Raw genomic sequence first — 9,871 nt, forward strand, 5'->3', positions numbered from 1 at the left:
GGCGGGAGCACGCCGGACCCTGCGGCCTTCTGCGCACGCGCGCCTGAGCGCGCCGCTGCCCTCCCCGCTTTTTTCCGCGAGGCCGTGGGGCGAGGGGAGCGACGAAACGGAAGGCGGCGGGGGCGGAGCGAGTCTGCGCGTGCGCAGCTCTCTCCTGCGGCCGTTGGAGTTGCCGGAGGCGCCGAGGCCGCGCAGGCGCAGTTAGCCCCAGGCGCGCAGCGAAGCGCCTGCGCAGAGCCTCAAGGCGGGCGGGGAAGGGCAGCGGCGCGCGGAGGCCTGGCGCATGCGCACGGCTCTCCGGCGCTGAGAGGCCGCCATTGGGTGACGGGCTCGAGGGCGGCCGGCGCTGCCTCAGCGGGCGGTCGTGCGCCAGCTGCTGGGAAGGCAGCGAGACGAGGCACGGTTCCCCCGGCCCCCAGCTGCGAGCCCACACCCGCCTCGGATTTGCAGTGGGAGGGGAAAGGAAACCAGGGCTCTAGCCACAGGTTTTTGGCCACAGCTGCTATGGGTAGCGCTATGGGCCACCAAAGAAGGGCCTCTCTGGGCTAAACGTTGTACCGAGGCAGCAGAGCAAGGCTTCGGCTCCAGGGCTTACAGATAAGATGAGGCAGAAAAGGGTATAAGCCGGTATCTGGCCAGTATTTGTGTTTGGGAAATGGTGGGAGGTGTTAGCTAAGTTAGAGCTCTTTTAAGAAATGAGAGAAATTAACTGAGCAGGACAACAGGTGGTAAGAAAAGCAAGTGTGGAAAAAAAGCTGAGGTACAGCAGTGATCCGAACAAATCCCTGTGTGATACTGTACATTAAAAACAGTCTTAAGTAAGAAGTCATTACTGCACTGCCCATTTCCACAACAGCTTTGATCATATGCTTTTCTTTTACCTTCTACCAATACTACATAGCAGGGAGAGCAAACCATCACCTTGATCCTAGTTCCCAGTTGGTTTCCTGCCCACCTGTATCTTGCTCAGAGGATCCTTAGGAAAGGTGTGGTGAGGAAATACTGTGTGGCCACATCTATTTCTTCACTGTCAGCCTAGAGAATTCTAAAGACTTTTCTCTTTTGATAGCCATAGCAGCAAAATGATTCAAAATGCTTATAGAAAATGGGCTGTCATGCTGAACTGATACAGAGTAAAAAACATCTCTTATATCATTCAGATCACTCTGAGCTGTAGGCGTATACTACTACTTAGCAGATACACATTATATACATGTGTGCACACACTGTACAACTGTTCTGTATTGAGACAAACTTGTAGACATTATGTCAGCAAAAGTGCTTTCTTTGATGTGTTTTCTTTGCACAGTAGCGGTGATTTTAAAATACTGATATTGTGCTCATTGATAAGAGCACCTGCATTAGGAATATCTTCCTTGTATAAGAATAAATCAAACTGATTAAGCACTTTTACTGTGGCTTTTTCAAATCAAAATAATTTTAAAAAGCCTATTATATGCAGTTGTTGCAATAACTAAATAGAAAAATATGAGACAAGGAGATTGCATATCCTTCCCAAACAGTAAGAAACAAAAATAGTATTTTTTTCATGAAGTGGTCATCATATTTTATGTGTTCAGTCAACCTGCGTTACGCCATGGTGAGAGACTCATATACTGACACATTTATATATTTAATCTGCTGCCATTTTACCTCGTTATACATAGAAGATTAACACTCCTATTACTACAGAAATTATTCTGCAAGCTTATTTTATACTTCATGAATAAAAAGTTTTCATTTGTTTCCAGAAACGATTTACGCTGCATGTCTTGAGAACAGCCTTTCCTTTCTCTTTGGTATTCTTTGATTTTTTAACCTTGTTAGTGGATGTTCACTGAGTATCAGCTATTGGGGRAAAAAAAAGCCACAAAGACAATAGTTTTTTTGGCTGAAAAGACATTCTTTTTGGTGATCACGCTTGCTTCCCAAACCAATAATATTTGTCCCTCTGGCATTTATTTTTATCCTCCTTTTGCATAATGAATTTTAAAAGGTAAAATAAAAAAAAATACCCAATAAGGATAATTGTGATTATAATTTTATTTGGCTCCTGTGTGAATACATGCTATGCAGCATGTTGCTGTATAGCCCAGGCACCTCCAGAGCCAAGCAGAAAAAGGCTTCCGTGGAGGACCCTACTGATTTCATGCTCCAATAAAGGGCTGAGAATCAAAGGTGTGGAATGCATGATGGAGCGGGGGCGGGGGCCAACATTTTGTATGCATTATAAGATACTGATATTTAGTCTTATGTTATTTCTGATTTTCCAAGGACTAACATATTTTCCTTTCTTTCTAAAGGAACTTAAAATTAACATAGCCAGTTACTTCATTCTCTTACAGCACAGCATTTAAGAGCACTCTAGGGATGCTGTACCTCACATGAATACTGAATTCTGACATACTTAGTTTTTATGGAGCGGCTCAGCAAAGAAAACAAATTAATGAGTTTTGGAAACAGCATCTCCAGCTGCTTTAATTTACAATTTATCACTGTAAATTTTTACAGCCAGAGATTCCATGAGTAGTGGTCACATGCAGCAGCATTACWGTTTTGTTCCTAGTTACTAATGACTGGTTTTAGCCAGCCAATTGACTGCAGTGGCCAAATGACAACACAAGGAGATTCTAACTTTATGTTAAGATATTTTACTGTGTTGGCAAGGAGCCCAGCAGGCATTAGCAACTACAGGAGCTTACAGGACTTCTTAGTGCCTTCTGTTTGGCAAGCTCATCACCCACAAACTCAATTATTTACTTTCCTCCATTTCAAGAAAACAAGAAATGTCATAATCAAGAATCTAAAAAGACTGAAATTACAAAATAGAGCTTGTCATTTGTTCACAGATATAGCATTAATCCATTTGCTTTATGAAGCTCAGGCTTACATAGAAACCATTCATCTTTCACCAAAGACGATCAGTTTTTTCGATTTTCTATAGCCCAGCTGTAGTGGAATACATTTTACAGTGACTTCAGTGTGTGCAGCTAATTTTTTTAGTTAAAATTATGGGAAATAAAACCTCATTTATTTCCCACAGAGCTGTGCCTGACTAAAACAAAATACAAGCATTGTATAAGCTCTGTAAGAACGTATCAGAGAGGCTATTTAAGATTTTAGAAGCAGGTTGAATCCTTAAAAAAAAAAAAAAAAAAAAAAAAAAAAAAAAAAAAAAAAAAAAAAAAACCACTTTTGAGCTCCTGCATTTCCTCTACATGTTTTAACTACAGTCCAAACAAATGCAGTAAGACAAATCTTACACCTTCCTATAGTATAGTTTTACATACAGGATGTAATTGACATTAAACAAGATGAGATCCATATCATCTCTTCAAGGCTGGCAGCTTCCAAGAGCACAGCCAAACAGCTCAACCAAAACCCCAGCTACTTGCTTAAACAACCCTCACGTTCTTAGTATTTGGACAACGCTTTGAACCTTATTAATAAAGGCAATGTGTTTACAGGGTGAGATTTCAAGACGAACACTGCCAGATTGTTTTTCAGGATATACACAAAAAGCTGATCATGAGAATTCAGGAGAGAAATCAAGATAAATGATGACGAATGGAAGACGGTCTGATAAAAGAGCCTCGTGAAATACTTAGCTTTCTTGCAGATAGCCCCACTTCTAGCTCAGCAGAAAATAAAAAGGTTCCTATGATTTTATTAAAGGACATTCAAATGTAATTTTAAAATGATAATAAGTAGTGTTGAACATACAACCTAGTTTGTATGCAAATATGGACATCAAAGGCTTGTGCTAAGGGAAGTGTGTCCACCAAGCCTTAGGATCTACCACAAAACACCACAGGCAAGCAAGTCTTTACTGTTTTCTGTGCTTTTAATATAAAACAGCACCTCAATTTAAAGCTTTAGAATAATTCTCCAGCAATATGCATATATACTTAATTGCATTTGCTTGTTTTTGTACAAGATTGTTAACTTACACTCTTTTATTCTCAAACAAATATGAAAGTTCCAGTCTTTAAACCTAAACTGAAACAAAATAGTTCCTATAAATCTCCTTGAAAAAGAACAAATGTTGCCAATAGTGACAGAAACCTTATTTATTTTACCACTGATTATTTTAGCATAAAGATACATACAAGGTACTGCATTCAGAGTCCTGAACTAGTTCCTTTCATCTTCAAGAACTACAAAACAGATGTTCCTTACTTAATTCACATTAATTGAGTTAAAAGCACACTTCTGCAGACAATGCTCTGGTACAGCAGCATGTTAGTTCTAAGAGATATTACAGTGTGCATTAATGTGTGTATTTATAAGGACATTATTTTAGTGTTCACTCACCTTAATGTATGTATTTGCTACATGACACTAATACTGTTCTGTTATTTTGGGACAAAACAATTCAAGTATTCTGTTAGTATAGAAGCAGGTGCTTTCCACTGATCTATGTCCATTTTTGTCTTTCTGTAAGGATTAAAAAAACCAAAAAGACAATTTATATTTTGAGCTTTCACATGATTTGTGCTGTACCCATAATTAGGATCTCATGCTACAAATCATGGCCAAACATCTCTGCAAGATGAATGTCACTTTATTCGCTTCTATCTTGTCCATACAGATGGCAAAGGCTTATGAGCAGGAGTTGCTTCTTTCTACGCATTTATATAGTGCATAGCATAGAAGTGTTTTGACATCTCCTAGGGCCTCTAGCACTACTGCTAGACAAGTATTTAAGAGTTAACATTTTCAGATGTATGGACAGAAATTTACATATCAATTATGGTTGTAAAAAATAATTCACCTCATTCCTCATTTAAGGATGTCAGATTCATTTTTTAGATTTCTTACCTTCATTATGGTGTCTTGTGGAGTTAAGCGTTATATCTACTAAGTTGGTTTTGCTACCATAGAATTCACAAACTGATTTTTATAAAGTAGATGAACATTACAAACTAGTTATGTTATAATAAAAAGACAGAATGCGAGCAAGAAATAAGAGTCTTACATCATTTATGAGATGTGAAATAAAAAATAATTGTTCAGATTCTTCTTTTTGAGATGCAGAGAACTGCATTAAAATGAAGGCTCTCAGTACTAATATCAAAAACACTGGATTTCATAGAATTTTAATTCTGAAATTTAAAGAACATTTTTAAACAAAGTAAATATGAAGAGGATTAATACATGTCATACTTATTTTGATTTATGAGGTAGCTAATTTACACTCCACTCTTGTTTTAGATACACAACAGATGTTTGTGGTTACAATCACTAACTAGAACATACAAGCTGTTGAGACCAGAGGTAAGATAAATTTAAAGATTAGTGAAGGACAGCTACATTTTAGAAACATTTGAGTTCTAGTATTTTAACTAACACTTTCCATGTTATACTATTACAGAAATAGTTAATGATATTGTCATTTAAATCACCATCTTTAGGTTTCTSAATTAAACTAGCCAAATTCACTGGATGGTTCTTAGAGCTACTGCCAGAGCTATTGTTTCAAGCCATCTGTGGCTTAAGGGAAATCATCTCCTCATTTTACATTCAATATACTGTAAAGACCCTCAGCACTTCCTTAAAAATAAACAAACAAATCTTAGACTGCAGACCTCACTTTTAAACCTAGAAGAGTATTTCACTGCTATGAATTTAATACACCCTGGTGTTTCTCAAGTGCCAGAACTGTCCAAAATATGTTCTTTACAGAGAGACCATAAAGCTACTTTAGAGCAGCAGCTCCCAAACTTTCTGAATTAATAAATACAGTTTGTCTCTTACTATGTTAGGGATTGCTATCAAACTGGTAACTGAAAACACTGGCTTGTGAGTATCTGTAACGGCCTTGAAGACCATCCTCCAAGAATACCTGCATTAGGCCAATAAAACACCCAAATATATGTAAAACCTGATTATTAGAATGACATTCAGAGTTAGACATTGAAAAATTAGTGAACACAACATTCTTCTCAAAATTCCTCAAAATAGATGTTCTATCTGTAGTATTTGGGACTTGGAATTTTGCATATCCTCACTAATGTCTTTTACCACAAAGAATTTACATTCTTATCTGTCTAACTCACAAACAAAGTGCAGTTGAATGATCAACTGTTTCACAGTTTTCAACCAGATCAGCAACATGATCTGACACACTTCAGAACAGCACTAGTGCCAGAGCTGGGGAAAGACAGAAACACATTGCTAGGGAGGCGACTATCTCAGTGGCAGCACAGTCCTAGATGGATTTAAGCCAGCTGTGTGAAAGACATTTTTTAGGCTATTTTTTAAACTATGATAGGACTCTCTTTGGTTTACAGTCGAGGTCAGTCTGTTGCCTGGAAACCCACCTGGCCATACCACATAGCTTTCTGAGAGCCTCAAGCTCTCCCTTTGGTTAAAGGTGAGATGCCTGATTATTCCAAAAGTACCAGTGATCAGCAAACTGGCATCTATCACACAACAATGGGGTATGACTGACTTCCTGCCATATCTTGTCACAGACGCTGTTGGCCTCCAGCTTAGCTGATAAAAATCAACCTGCATAGCTCTCAATTACTTTACACTTCGGCAACAATGTCATTTGAATGCTTCATACCAGCTAGACAGAAAAGCTCTAAACAAAACATAAACACTGCCACCACGTTTTATTGCAGCATCTATGGTTTTCTGAAAGAAAATTGTGGACTTTCCAGCAAGTTACATCAGCACTACTATGTAGTCTTTATGGTTTACTGTTAAATACATGGTCAACAGCACAGAAGTATCTCAATATCGTCCAAAGTGCTTTCCCATTTTCAGCGATACTTAAGAATAATTGTCAAAACCAATAATGTGTGTTGCCTTTGTATTCTTCTATCTATCTTAGAGTTGATAAAATTTAGTTATCACATAAACTACTGCCTGGCAGGAACCCAGCCCTCTCATAGAGGTAAAGCAGAAGCCTGTAACAGTATGTGTGTGTGGCCTAAAACTTCTCAGAATTTTACAGTTGGTATCAAACACTTCTTACCAAATGTTTTTTAGCTCATCACTTCATATGAACACTACACCGGAGTTCTCAGCAACCTATTAAATTCAAGTCTAAAAAATGAAAAGCAATTCTCAATGCAAATAAGCTGTGAAATATATTTGAAAAGCAATGTATCATTTACAAATTATATTTTATGATCTTTCTTCTAGCAGTAACTATCACACTAACAATATGACATCTGGGACATTGAGAATATTCAAACTTGATAGTCTAGCCTAAGGGCTACAGTAAGCTTTAATAAGAGTATAAAGACATCATCTTGAGTACCATTTAACACTGTTTCACTTGCCACAAATCAAAGATGGGACACTATTTTAAAGACCCACAGATGAGATTCTCTGCTAATGTATACTGCAATACTTCCACAAACTGAACCCGAATATGAATTCTCATAAAGTCCCTGGAAGTATGAAGAATCTCTGTTTATCAGATTAAGTACAATGTTGGACATTTCACTTCAAAAGAGTAAGCTTTACCTCAAACACATTAAAAATACAACAGACTGTAATAGTGTCAAACGTGTTTATCTCACCTTATTTATGTAGGCTAATTTGATGACATCCTCTACACAACAAACAGCTGGAAATAAAGCCACTGAAGCGTTTAAACAACCAAGCAACCCCTTCCCCCCTCCGCTCCCTCCTTCCCCAAATCAATCACTCCAAACAGGTTTTAAATGAAGTTAGGTTATAAACTTGTTGCAGGTTTCTCCTTCCACAACAGGCATGATGAAAGAACGCATRCACTGGAAAAATTCTGCGTGTGGTAACAAGGACCCCAAGGACCGAAAACAGCAAATGGCCAAACTAGGGAGGCAAGTTAGATAGCTTTACTGTGGGAGAGGCGGGGGGTGGGGGGAGGCGGTGTTTGTAGCAGAGGAGTCAGGGAGGAGATTAGTTTTCATTTGTTTTAGTTTTAAGTCAAACTGGCTTCTAAATCACCGACAGAGACATGAACACAGGTCTGACTGCGTTTTTGGGAGGCAAAGGGAAAAGACAGGCAGCAAAGATGCTCCCAGCCAGGAACAAACACAGTTTTGCTTTACAAAAGAGATGAATACCCAGTTGTGCAGAGCTCAGATCTCCGCACAGCAGCATGCAGAAGACAAGCCTCACAGGACAGGACAAAGGCCAAAAGGAAAGCTGCTTCAGCCTCTGAACGGGACACTTCTGCTTAAAATATGCCAAGCCATTCTGCAGTCTCCCCTCCTGCAACCACTTACCCAGCTCAGACTTGACTGTAGTACAGCTGCAATTAAAAACAAAAAGAAAAAAAGAAGTTTGAATCTGTGCTGTGAAGTAACATTAACTTTCTTGAATCAGTTGTCAGTTCTCTCAATCTGACTCTTCCTAGTTGTTTTGCAAGTTTGGACCCCCCCCCTTTCCTCCTCCACCTCCCCCAGATACCATCTCTTTATGGGGTAGTTTGGTCCTACAGCTTCTTATAACTTGATTTTTTTTTTACGCTAGCCATTGTTTAATTACTACTTTGAAGTCAATTTAGCAGGAAAAAAAAACTAGCTTAAGGTGGCTTTTTGCATCCCCACCAAGCTATTCAGCAGGGCATTCATCCAGGATACAAAACTGGGTTGAAGCTTTAGGAATTGAATGGACCACTCCAGTAGAGATTTAATTTCCATGAAAATCCTCCATGAAAATCCACTCACTTCTCTTAGTTCTGACAGACAAGCAAAGACTAGCCAATACCTTTGAACTGAGTAATTTTTAGATGTATCCCACCCCTTTTTGCCCCCCCCCCCAGTAAATATGAATTGCTGGGGCTCAGAGTGCCCTGGTGGATTTTAACACTGTGTTAAATGTTTTTAATAACTAAACTTAGGTTGCTTACAGAATTTAGCCCCAAAGCTATCTGTTTGCCAGTTCTTCCCATTACAGGTAATTAAATTGAGCAGCCTTCTCAAAGAATAAGAAACCACGCGTATCAGAAGGCGCCCATCTCACCACATGCATTCAGGAAGGTGCTACACAGAAAAGTGCTGTCTCAGTCAGAAAATAAAACCAAAGGAAAAAAAAAATCACCCCAAACCTTGCTTTTTAAATGATGTATTAAAAATTGGTGATGTACAATCTACCACATGTGGCATTTAATTTCACTTGGCGTATGCAAAGCTAAGCTCTTACCCTAAACAAGGATAAGCCTCATACTGCAGCACAGGGCGCTTTTGTTGCTGTCAGCTTTATTGTAAGTATTATAATACTTTATTAAAAGTATTTTAATAATAATTAAAGCTTTATTAAAAGTTGCAGTTTGAATGCTTCAATTAACTCAATCTTAAAATCGAATACACTTGACACAAGCTACTTTTTAGCCAAGTTTTCTTTCCTTTTTAAACCATTTCCACAAAACCTAAGCTTTATCACCCATAGTCAAAAGATGGAGAGACACTCGTCATCAAACCAAGCGAAGCCGGCCAGCCCGATCCCCTCAGCCCCCTAATAAACGACGTGCTTCACCAAGACTGAACATTTACCAAGCCGTTCCCGCCGCTGGCGCCGACCTCGTGGAGGAGCTCAGCCGCCTCCTGCCGCTGCGCCACTGCTGCCGCCACCGCCTCCCCCATTTCGGGCGCCCGCCTCCATTTTGCGGCGGCGGCGGCGGCGCAGCACCCCCTGCTGGGCGCCCGCGGGGCGGCGCTGGCCGTTGGCGCTGTAATGGCCGCCGGGCCTGGCGGGCTAGGCGGCGGGAGAGGAGGTGTCAGCACCTCTGCTCTGGGTGCACGTTTTCTGTTATCGCAGTGATTTTAATAAGAATATGTAATGTCAGTTGCTTACACCCAACTGTTGCGTGTGCCAAAATGGCTTTATTCAGCATTTGGCTGTGAGCGCCTCAGGGGGTGAGGAGGAG

The 9,871-nt window shown here is 39.9% G+C and overlaps 1 protein-coding gene across 1 annotated transcript in view; it reads right to left on the reverse strand.

The window, feature by feature from the left end:
* Positions 1 to 9,595, reverse strand: part of PHF6 (PHD finger protein 6) — a 35,432-nt gene extending 25,837 nt beyond the window's left edge. The window contains exons 1-2 of the mRNA XM_085325578.1: positions 9,498 to 9,595; positions 8,229 to 8,254 (exon numbers count right to left, since the gene is read on the reverse strand). The gene's annotated coding sequence lies outside the window, so the exon portion shown is untranslated. The remainder of the gene's footprint in view (positions 1 to 8,228; positions 8,255 to 9,497) is intronic.
* Between the last annotated feature and the right edge of the window lie 276 nt (positions 9,596 to 9,871).

This window comes from Rhea americana, unplaced genomic scaffold (assembly GCF_003343005.1).
Source record: "Rhea americana isolate MKP2758 unplaced genomic scaffold, rheAme1 scaffold_98, whole genome shotgun sequence".
Classification (NCBI taxonomy): Eukaryota; Metazoa; Chordata; class Aves; order Rheiformes; family Rheidae; genus Rhea; species Rhea americana.